Source organism: Miscanthus floridulus, chromosome 18, assembly GCF_019320115.1.
Source record: "Miscanthus floridulus cultivar M001 chromosome 18, ASM1932011v1, whole genome shotgun sequence".
NCBI lineage: Eukaryota > Viridiplantae > Streptophyta > Magnoliopsida > Poales > Poaceae > Miscanthus > Miscanthus floridulus.
The window spans coordinates 131,867,575-131,879,875 of NC_089597.1; the positions used below are offsets into that span (position 1 = coordinate 131,867,575).

General features: G+C 43.7%; 1 pseudogene; it reads right to left on the minus strand.

Annotated features, from left to right (window-relative positions):
* Positions 1-582: 582 nt before the first annotated feature.
* Positions 583-5,933, minus strand: LOC136524701 (uncharacterized; annotated as a pseudogene).
* Positions 5,934-12,301: the final 6,368 nt, after the last annotated feature.

Consider the following 12,301-nt stretch of genomic DNA (forward strand, 5'->3'; position numbering starts at 1 on the left):
AGAAACACCTTAATCTTTTCATTTATAGTCATGGTACAAGCATAGGTATCCGTTGGTTACCCGCTTCGTCTTGTATAACCATTGGATCTAGTCATGCCTTAGGAAAGTACCACCGCAAGTAGTATAATATACCACTATAAGTATACTACTTCCTCCGTTCCAAACTATCAGTCATTGTGACTTTCTAAATATATAACTTTTGCTATGCATCTAGATATGCACTACGTCTAGATATATATTAAAAGCTATGTATCGATAAAAGCCGTGACCGCTTATAATTTAATTAAAGTGAAGGGAGTATTATAAATGAGACGAGTAACCGATCATCGAATTATTGCAATCACATGAACTTCTCGATCCCAAATCACTGAAACAACACGGTAACCAGGCGCTATAACGGATCTAAATGAACGACAACTCAGAAAATCCATGTGCAAGTCTTGAAATTACAAACTACTACAAAAGGACGCTCAGTTTTCAGAAAGTTTTCTCACTTTTCAGTCCCAACAAAAAGCCAAAATCATTCAGATACAACACATGCATGGTGATACAATTGTGGGTATGTATATACATAAGGGTTATTCAGAACAATTGCTCGATGTGAGTTACGTCGACAGGCGACTTGTGATGACACTTGGATTTGTGAGGGATCATTTCGAGTTTCACTTCACCATTGTCGAGGACACGCTCGACCACTTCCACGCCGGTCAAGACGACAAAGTAGAAGACACTGTCATCGCTCTCCCGCCAGTTGATGAAGAACCTTGCGATGCAAAACCTGCCTGAGCCCAGGTTCACTAGTTGAACATCCTCTTGATCTATATCTAGTTCTTATTTTGCCCATTGCTCTGGAGGCAGGAACTCCTCCCAACCGTGGCCAGCAGCTAGCTGTGGCGGGGAGTGGGCGTCCATGACGGAGAGGTCAGCAGCAGCCAAGTGCTGGGCATCGCCGGAGAGGCCAAACCAGAGCTTGAGCTCGGGCACGTACTCGACCTTGCCATGGAAGGGCAGGGTCCAGTCGCCGATCTTGCTCTAGGTGTACCTCGCCGTGTCCACACACTACTGGAAACAGAGACTTCGCCGAGTGCAAAATTCTTTGTCGAGTGTTAAAAATCGGGCACTCGGCAAACACCTTCTTTGCCGAGTGCTGCACTCGGCAAAGAATTGCACTCGGCAAAGAGTTCTTTGTCGAGTGCTGGGCACTCGGCAAAGGACTTCTTTGCCGAGTGCCAGACTCTCGGCAAAATCTCTACACTCGGCATAGGATGCCCATGAAACGGTGTTCGGTCACGGCCTTCTTTGCCGAGTGCCTGTTGTTAGGCACTCGGCAAAGATTTGATTTTTTTAAAAAAATTCTTTGCCGAGTGCCCCAGATCTGGTACTCGGCAAAGATTTAATTTTTTTTAAAAAAATTCTTTGCCGAGTGTCTCAGATCTGGCGCTCGGCAAAGAATTTTTTTAAAAAAAAATACTTTGTCGAGTGCCCCTGGCACGACACTCGGCAAAGATTTAATTTTTTTATATAATTTCTTTGCTGAGTGCTTCTGTGGATGCACTCGGCAAAGAGGAATTTTTTTAAAAAAAATTTAAAACACTCTGCCTAGTGCCTTATGCCTGACACTCGGCAAAGACACCCTTTGCCGAGTGCCATACCCCGGCACTCGGCAAAGTTTTTTTTTGTTTTTTTGTTTTTGGCCTCCAATTTTTTTGTGCAGCCCTTTTAAAGCACCAGGAACTCCTAGTTATAATTTGGGAATTTTTTGTGGTTTTTTTATATATTTAGTTACTTTATTTCGTTTACTTGAATTTTTTCGAAAAATAGAAATTTGAACTGCACGTGGTACGAATAATGGAGCTTAATAATTCAAAAATTGATAGTCATGTTAGTGAGTGTTGTGAGAGGTCGTATCCAGGAACGGACCCGAAATTTCGGACATCTTGTTCACGAAACATGTCCGCGAAATTGCGTGTGAAGTGTTTTTAAATTCTATAAAAAGCAAAAAAGTCCGAAAATCATGAAACTTGTTGAGATGTCGTGATATCATATGTGGAGGCTATGATAAAAATTTTAGAAGATTTCATGCACGTTGTCACATATGATGCTTACAAACCTGGACATCTCTACATGTGATATGAGATCTCACATGTAGAGATGTCCTGGTTTGTAAGCATCGTACGTGACAACGTGTATGAAATCTTCTGAAATTTTTATCATAGCCTCCACATATGATATCACGATATCTCAACAAGTTTTATGATTTTCGGACTTCGTTTGCTTTTTATAGAATTTAAAAACACTTCACACGCAATTTCGCAGACATGTTTCGTGAACAAGATGTCCGAAATTTCAGGTCCGTTCCTGGATACGGCCTCTCACAACACTCAATAACATGACTATCAATTTTCGAATCATTAAGCTCCATTATTCGTACCACGTGCAGTTCAAAATTCTATTTTTCAGAAAAATTCAAGTAAACGAAATAAAGTAACTAAATATATCAAAAAGCCACAAAAAATCCTCAAATTATAACTAGGAGTTCCTGGTGCTTTAAAAGGGCTGCACAAAAAAATTGGAGGCAAAAAACAAAAAAAAAATAAAAAAAACTTTGCCGAGTGCCGGAGTATGGCACTCGGCAAAGGGTGTCTTTGCCGAGTGCCAGTCATAAGGCACTCGGCAAAGAGTGTTTTATTTTTTTAAAAAAAATTCCTCTTTGTCGAGTGCATCCACAGGAGCACTTGGCAAAGAAATTATAAAAAAAATTAAATCTTTGCCGAGTGCCGTGCCAGGGGCACTCGACAAAGTATTTTTTTTTAATTTTTTTCTTTATCGAGTGCCAGATCTGAGACACTCGGCAAATAATTTTTTTTTTAAAAAAATTAAATCTTTGCCGAGTGCCAGATCTGGGGCACTCGGCAAAGAAATTTAAAAAAAAAATCAAATCTTTGCCGAGTGCCTCCCTGATTCGGCACTCGGCAAAGCCGCGGGGACTTAGGCATTTTGGGCCGGCCGGATAGTCAGAGCCAGCCAGCCCCACGCCCATGCCTGCCCGCCCCCGCCTCCGCGCCCACGTCGACCCGCTCGCCCGCGCAGCCACCGGCCGCGCGCCGTGCCCCCGGCCGGCCCTGCCCCCGGCCGGCCCTTCCCCCGGTCGCGCCGCCCGGTGCCCGCACGCCCGGCCGCCCGCTGCCCGCGCGCCCTGCCGCCGGCCGTGCCGTGCCCTCGGCCGGCCCTTCCATCAGCCGCGCCGCCTTGACCCTGGCCAGCCCTGTGCCCTGGCCACGCCCTTTTCCCGGCCGCGCCCTGCCCCCGGCTGCGCCCCGTGGACCGCCCGCCCCGATGCCATCCGTGCCTGACCCCGTCCCTGACTCCGGTGACCTCGACTCCACCTGATCCCGACGCTGCCCGCCCCTACCCCGGCGCCCGTCAGGTATGCCTTCTCTCTTATTGTTGTCGAGGTAGTGGTAGTTGTAGTAGTATTAGTTGTACTAGTGATAGTAGTAGTACAACTAGTGGTAGTATTAGTAGTAGAATTAGTGGTAGTAGTAGTAGAAGTAGTGGTAGTAGTAGTACAACTAATGGTAGTAGTTGTAGCAATAGTGGTAGTAGTAGTAGAACCAATGGTAGTAGTAGTAGCAATAGTGGAAGTAGTAGTACAAGTAGTGGTACTACTTGGATATATTTTTCTGCATGGATTGATATCCAAACTACATGGCTTCTCTTGAGACATATGTGCTTGTCGGCCATCGTGCCGTTGTTTTTTGTAGGTTTTGGAAACCTCACCGTGCAGGGGAGGTTCTGCCGAAATTTTTTGTAAATGACAGTATTTTGTTCCATTTTTGTAGAGAAGAGCCCGTCGGAGTTCTCGCCGCCGTACCGGTCTGCCTGCACCGCGTCGTCTCGCCACTGCACCGACCCGCCACGGCCCCGCTAGCCTGACTCCGCCGTCACCCTAGGTATAACCCCTCTTTTCGTATCATGGTCGTAGATCGCGTAACCTAGTTAGGCGTCTCCCGTTCGAAAGAGATACGGTTAGAGGTATGCAGATCTTTGCATATCTATGACCGTATCTATTTCGGATTGTTCATGTTTTTTGGACAGCCCGCGGACGCGTAGATGGGTTAGTTCCCATGTTCTGCTCTGGTCTGAGACAGAGTTTCGGCATCACCTCCCTGTTGTTCTCCGGATACGCACTCTTCTTTGACAGGACGTGTATATGGAGAACAACGGGGAGGTGCTGTCGAAATTCTGTCTCGAATAGGAGTAGAGCATGGAAACAAACTTCATCTACGCATCTATGGGTGGGATTAGGAGTAGAGCGGGGAATGTATTTGTCATGATGGAATGTAAAAAAAATAAAATTTGCCGTTTTGGGTCACTTTGCTGAGTGTTGCACTCGGCAAAGGACCCCTTTGCCGAGTGCAATGGTCACAGCACTCGACAAAGCTGGAAAAATGGGCGACCAGGAAACAGATTTTCCAGCTTTGTCGAGTGCTGTGACCATAACACTCGACAAAGAAATTAAAAAAAAATTAAACTTTGCCGAGTGCCAGCCATAGGGCACTCGGCAAAGATTTTTTTTTTAAAAAAAAATTAAAACTTTGCCGAGTACCATCCATAGGGCACTCGGCAAAGAAATTTTTTTAAAAAAATAAAAAATCTTTGCCGAGTGCCTTCCGGGTTGACACTCGACAAAGAATTTTTTTTTAAAAAAAATGAAAAACGTTTGCCGAGTGCCCTATGGCTGGCACTCCACAAAGAATTTTTTTTAAAAAAAATTAAAAACACTTTGCCGAGTGCCTGTAGGGTTGGCACTCGGCAAAGAATTTTTTCAAAAAAAATAAAAGCTCTTTGCCGAGTGTCTTCCGGGTTGGCACTCGGCAAAGAATTTTTTTTAAAAAAATAAAAAATCTTTGCCAAGTGTCTGACGGGTTGGCACTCGGCAAAGAATTTTTTTTTAAAAAAAATAAAAAAATCTTTGCCGAGTGCCTGCAGGGTTAGCACTCGGCAAAGTGACCGTCAACGGGACCGGCGCCGTGACGGTCGCTTTTCTTTACCGAGTGTCACCGGGGCACTCGGCAAAGCCTTTGTCGAGTGCCCGATAAAAGACACTCGACAAAGAGAGCTTTGCCGATTAAATTTTTACCGTGTGTTCTTTGCCGAGTGCCACACTCGACAAAGGCTTTGCCAAATATAATTTGGCCTTTGCCAAATGTCTCACGCACTCGACGAAGAACCTGAATCTCCAGTTGTGAGGGCGTAGGTGCCTCTGCCGTCGACGGATACGCAGATGTGAGAGCCACGACCGAACACGGCATAGGAACGAATCAAGGGGTATTCATTCTGATGGATGGGCTCAAGGACGAAGGGCGGCAGCCGGAGTCGTTTGCAGTGCGAGGTCGTCCTGCCATTGCCGTAGAACAAGACCTCGAAATCCATGCTTGGCTGCCCAACCTCAATCTTGTACCTTTTTACCTCTCGGAGTTCCCTCACCATGAGGTATAGGCTGCCGCCACCGCCGGCTTCGCGGTCGTAACCTTCGCCGTCGCCGCCGCTAGGGACGAAGAGCGAGAGGCAACGACGCAGTTTAGGCTTGTGGAACTTTGGCATGGCCGCCACGTCGCGCGTGTCGGCGTCGTAGAGGAAGTTGCGCCCGGCCTGGTCCGTGGAGAGCACCTTCCGTTGTCCAAATGGGTAATAGGCTAAGTCGCACGGATCGCCTGCATCTCTCTGGCTGTGGGCTTTGATGTTCAAGATCGGGCCGGGAAGCCGGATCCTCTCCATCGTCGTTGTTGGCCGCCGGATTGGTGCTGCTGGTGGCGGCGGCAGCGTTGGATAAAAGAGTTGCAGGCGCTTCAGATCGATGCGGCGCAGCGATCTGGTGGCAGCCTCTTGCTTTCCACGATCAGGTTCAGAAACCGCCTGGAGAGGCCCATGGTTGACCGGACGTCAACTCCAAGTTCGATCTGAGCTGATCTGATCTGTCAATGGGGGAGGAAAAAACCAAGGGGAGAAGAAAGAAATTACTAACAGAAGCTTTCAGATCGACAGAAGTAAATGCGCAGCCCGTCCTGTGCGAACGAGGAGCCTGCTTGAGCATTCAGAGTAACAGAAATATTGTAACGAGGAGCCTACTTCAGCATTCGAAGGCAAGATGGCATCACTGAAGCCTAACGAAAATCACAGTGAAAACAGATGAAACGAAACTAAAGACGACGACTTTCGATCAAACAGGATGATCGAAGGTGCACCAGATGTACCAGCGGCGGGCGGACCTGAGTAGCGCGGTCGGGGAGGGGAAGGGCCGGCGTGGTGCTCCACTCCACCTGCGCCGGAGCAGAATGGCGGCGCACAGGGGAGGGGCGTAGCGAGGTTATTGGGACGGGTTATTTTTTCTAGGATTTTTTTATACCCCCTCCACCTTCACAAACACAATCATCCAATTCACTCTTCCATCTATGAAACCGGGTTTTAAGAAGTCAACTTTTAAAATCATTTGTTTTTACATTCTGGGTAATTTTCAATTTTTAATGGCGGTTTTTTTGCTCTGTGACACCACATTAGCTGTCCTACATAGCACCATTAACCACGAGGGTAGGTAAATCAGACTAAAAATATTTTTCTTTCAATATAATTATCCAAAATATCATCTGTTGTTTTTCTAAAAAAAATCTATTCAATCATTTTAAAAAAATCAAAACATTTGTAACGGAAAAATAATGTAACTAATAAAAATCCTAAATATGGTTTAATACATTTTATTTTAACTTGGAAACTATGAAAGTAGTTTTAGATTATTTTTTTCTAAAATCATGTTCTATCTTATGGTGCTTAAAGTTGAAATTCTCTGAATCTTTATAAGCTCATTTTGGTGTTAACTCTCGTTATCTATTATAGTTAGTCGGTGTTGATCATTAGGACTATATAGAAGCGCAGGTGGAGTGTTGTGAGGACCATAGATAGCAGCACACGGGACATACGTAGATTAATTGTAATAGATAATTAGAACATCATGTCTCATGTCTATTATATTTAGTCTATGTTAAGGACAAATGACTTTTGTAAGGAAAATGACATCTAGGGCCTATGTGATTTTAGTGATTGATTGACAACATGATCAAATGAACTAATTTGGTTTGCTACTATACATGGTTTTAGTTCATTTGGATGTAAGGTTGGCTTAGGCAAAGATAACGTGGAGATCAAGTGTTCAACACCTCAAGGAAGATCAAGCAGCACCATTGCATATCATAGAAGACATGCAAGGAGTCCAAGACATCAAATGAAAGAATCAAAGCCAAATTGACTCTATTTGGTGCTACCTTGGCAGAGGCACTGGAGAATAGGATTGTGTATACCCTGACTGTCAGTTGTCCAACACTCACCGGAACTCTCAGGGTGTGGTGAGCAATGTGGCCAGCACCACAAGTTAGGCTCCAGGCCAAGCAGTGGGCAGTGCTTTCTGCAGATGGGTTCAACACTCACCGAAAAGCTCCAGTGGTACCAGGGACGAAAGACCAGAGAAAAGGTTGCGTCCGAGAGACTCTGCAGTAGGTTCTGAAGGTCATTGGAAACCTTCAATGATGGCATTAGAGAAAATATCCTCCAATAGTCAGCAATGGCTAGTCCACGTGGCAGCAAGCACTAGGTGTTGATGCCCACTCTTTCCTAACTAACTAGGACGGTAGGCGCGCTCCGCCGCGCCCGCCCTATTCTGGCACGTTTGTCTTCGTTTGTCTGCCTGTTGATGGTTGCGGTTGCTTAAAATGAATTAGGCAAACACATATTTTGATTTAGCAAAAGTGTCTCTGAGTAATACCATTGTGTATAGCACACAGTAGCCTACATAGAATGCCAGCAAGCTATCCATTTGAAGAGGGAAAACAGATACTCTTCAAGGTCCATGTGCCAGCAAGCTATTCATTTCAAGACCGACTAACTAAAATTTTTGGCATACACAATACAAACATACCCATCACAGTTGGTACTAAATAGTTAAGGACAATTCTTATATATACACGAAAACAAACGTGTCCAACTAACGATGGGGAAATGATAAGTTGCAGAATAAAAATGAAAAAAAGGACCATGCATAAATAGGACATGAAAAAGGGCCAACTAATTTGAGCATCGTATTTCAGAATTCATGAGCATCCCTGTTGAAATCAATGCATCGTGAAACTCCATGGTAGGAATAGTAGCTCTCCCTACAAAGACGAAAATGATTATTCCAATATTTTTAATACAAAAGATTAATACCAGTAGGAAACGACATTAATCTAAAAGGGGCGACACAAAAGATAATACGATTTTATTTGCCTGTCTACCACAGTGGAGAAATGACTATCTGTTATGCTAGTGATAATAGTTTCTTTCCTGAAGCATATGCATGTCATGGAACTTTAGGGAACAAAATCAAAGCACTTATTAAGTCACAAGGAGGTCATATGTGATTAACCAAGAACTCAGCTGGAATGAAGTAGGGAACATCTGAATAAGGGACTTAACCATAAGACATTAATATAGTAATTCGGTATATAATATGCAGGCAACAATCCTGAGACAATTTGAAGTGGAAATTTGTTAGACAGAAGATAAGCATTGATAGTACATATAAACAAATGGAAGCAATGCCAAGAAAGAAAAATAGATAGATAGATGGCACATATTTTTTTTCAATTTTGTATGATTACCTCCATGGATATAAAAAGGTAAAATGGCCATCCAATGTCGAATATCCATAAGGTAATAGAAATAAAATAAATACATATTTCTATTAGGCCAGGTATTGTCTTTGTTACCTTGGTAGAATAAGTAACGATTAATGCATCATCAAGCCAAGGATATCAAGGCTACCAGGGATATGCAGTTCCGCTCTCAAAATTCACTGTGATGAATTTGAATATATGATAATGTTACGCGATTCGTGAAAACAATTGTAAGACATGCCATATACGTGTCCGACCTAGCTAAGGTTATTGGCGTTAAATCTAAACAATAATGTAATGCAGTGTAGACGCATGGACCAATCCTTTTATCCCAAAAGCAATTTAAAAACAACAGCAACCCATAGAGAAAGTATATCAAAGCTGAAGACTGAAACTGGATAGCTCGTAGATGCAGGAGATCCCACGAAAGAGAAAGTGCTTGAGTTCTGTTAGTTATTTACATAGAGCAGAAATAACATGATAGCATACAAATAGAGATTATGTTATAGATCAAAGGAAGGAAATGTTCAGTACCATTGGGCAAGCACGGAAACAATTAGTACCTAGATGAACCTTTCATCTGGATCTAAATATTATGGAATATATGTTGCCCTTCCATGTTTTTGACCATTTCGTCCAAGGAGCCCTGCATAAAAATGGCACATATTAGTTGGTATATTATAGGCCACAGGTTCGTGTGCACTGCAAGCTTGCAGTGCAAAAAGGATAGAATATGAAACAGAATTTTGCAGGCGCAAAGAGCAGTTAGGATGCAGGCATCACATTCCTCATGTAGAGAAGTTGATAGCCTCAAATTCACAAAAATAAGTATGGTGCTGGAATCACATCAAGGACATGTGTAAGCAAATGGCGTCTTTTTTTCCTGTGAACCTTACCAGATTCTCAGGCATATCTATTGCACTACTTCATATGCTGCTTTGAACCTATATACCCTGATTTGAGAAATGAGGCCAAAACCTAACTACAATAGATGATGCTCATCATTTGGAAGCCCAATTCTATCACATTTCATGTTTTGCGGTCTATGTGCTGTCACAAAATGTGGACATGTGTTACCTGTCTCCCTGTTACTCCTATTCAGAAGCTCTTTTTATTTTGGAGCCTGTCCATTGTAGATGTGAGGTAAGCATGTAAACGCTAATGATGATATTGTCTAATAACTACTAACTGTATAAAAAGGCGTAGAAATCAGTTCAGAAAGAACATATTTATCTAAAATCCATTAATGAAAGGTCATGTGACCATGGATGTCATAAAACAGGGCTCATGTATTTCAAGCTAAGGCATAGAAAAGGAAAAAAACGATTATCTTATGTGTTTTAAATCAATTGCACATGCTTTAGCCAAAATATAAGATTGTGTACTGCAGAACATATCAAAGATACATGGCAGAAAGTAATTTGGGTTGTATCAGCAGTACACTAAATGAACATTGTGGAGGCATGAACATTGCATAGCATTTCTATATGGTTAGCAAATGAAACAACCCAAGTTAGAAGCTGGTTCAATATTACATTTATTAATATACCATAAATCGTTACCATTCCAGAATGACTTAATAAGATTCTCAATGGATCCATTCAATTGAGACTGTATTAGAAGTAATAATAATTGCCAAATTAGTTTCATAGCCTGAAAACCAAAGGTGTACAGAGGTATGAGGAAATCGCAAGAATGTAAAGGAGCAAATTTCTTTCCATGATAACGAAAATAACACATAGGCTTGCAATTAATACATAAGGCATGCAATATGTGGACAGAACTATACCGTGGCCTTACAATTGATCCAGTTCTTCAAGTTCCTGTATTTTCCCTATGATAAGAAATCCAAAGCACCATCAGTGGCTATCGCAATAGCCTGAACATAGTAGAAAATAGGCATATATAGAATGTTTTTTCTTTTGCGCTATATGTGTTGAGCATTACTGTGTACAACCAAAATTTACATATAGGAAACATTGAACCTGACCTATGGAAAGATCCCTATAAGGTAGGTAACATATCTCTATATTCTGTATTTGTCTGAATGTTAGAACCTTTGGTTCAACCAAGCCCCAAATCAGACCAAGGAATCATCTAGCAGAAATTGCAATCTCGGTAATACAGGATAATAGGTATGAGGTTTAGAGGTAAATAGCAAGCAATAATAGAAGGTCACATGAGCTATAAAAAAAGTGTAGCACAGAAGATGCAGATGCAGTACACCTCGATTTTATATGCAACCACTCCTCTAAGTGAACCACCATTAGTTGAATAAATAGGATGTGATAGCAACGGGTGTGCCTAGATGAGAAGTTTGACAGGGAAGTACTTACCTGTGAGCTAGCTTAACACCGGCCATCCAGCAGCGGTAGGCATCACAACTTGAACCCTAGACGAATTAAGAACCAAATCAGTTGAGGGGACGCGAGACAGAAAGATAGAGCATTGACCTCGATAGGAGGACACCACATAGCCCTAAATCGTCGCCACTGCCGTCCCAGGCCAGAGGTGGCGCGCACCGGACCCGAGAGCCGCTGGCCCTCCCGTCCATCGCTGGCCGCACAGGACCTGTGTTCCGCCACGCCTTCCCGATGTCCACCACTGGCCAGTGCTCATGTCCAGATCCAGGAGGAAGAGGAGGCGATGCCGCGGTGGCGGTGGATCAGCCGAGGCGAGGGCAAGATCGAGGTGAAGATGAGGAAGGAGACGTGGAGAAGGCGTAATGGCCGACGGCACTGGAACTGAGAAGGCAAGTGACGGGGCAGCAAGAGCCCTGGCAGAGGAGAAGGCGACGACGGAGCGGCACGAGGATGGGAGAAGCGGAGTCTGCGAGGAGGTGCATTTTTTTATTTAAGAGAGATTGAAGTTTTCCCCAAAGCCGAGCGGCAGCAATTAATCGCAAGATACCAAACCGATGCTGGTACACGCACGTGGCAACACGAGATTGGGGAACAGTAACTAAACAGTAACCAAAACGCTCTGGTTGCGCGGAATCTAGGAGCTTTATGGAGTTGTATATTTCCGATGCTCTCTGCCTGCCCGAGGGCATCAAGCCACCAATGGCTATATTTGAAGGGAGAGGCTATTTATACCTCATTGGTCGGGCGTTTGAGGCATGTTGGAGCTAAGCAACATATATAGTGAGTCTATACTCATCTCTAGTGCTCTAGCCACCAAATTTTTTAATGTTTTATTGGGTTATTAGCATAGTACTTTGTGAAGTGCTTAGACTAGTTGTTAGATAATTAGGTATTTTCATGGTCAATTTATTCCAGAAATAAAACATCAGCAGGTTCGTGACGACATATGTGTATGTGTATATCACTAACAAACGCTACAGCATGCAAGTATGACATACCGATCGATACAGTAAGTACGTAAAGTACGGTAATCAGAGAGTTAAGAGTGTACCCAGCGGAGGGTCCCATGCTGAGGGCATCGAAGGCTCCAGTCGCACCAGACATAGTGCGTTGCTCGAAGTCGTGGACCATAGTCGATGCAGGAAGGTGTTCGTAGTGCAGTCCCACGAACAGTCACCAGGAAGAAGACGTCCGCGACGTGGACGAGCAGTTGCGGGATCGCTCCCCAAAAAC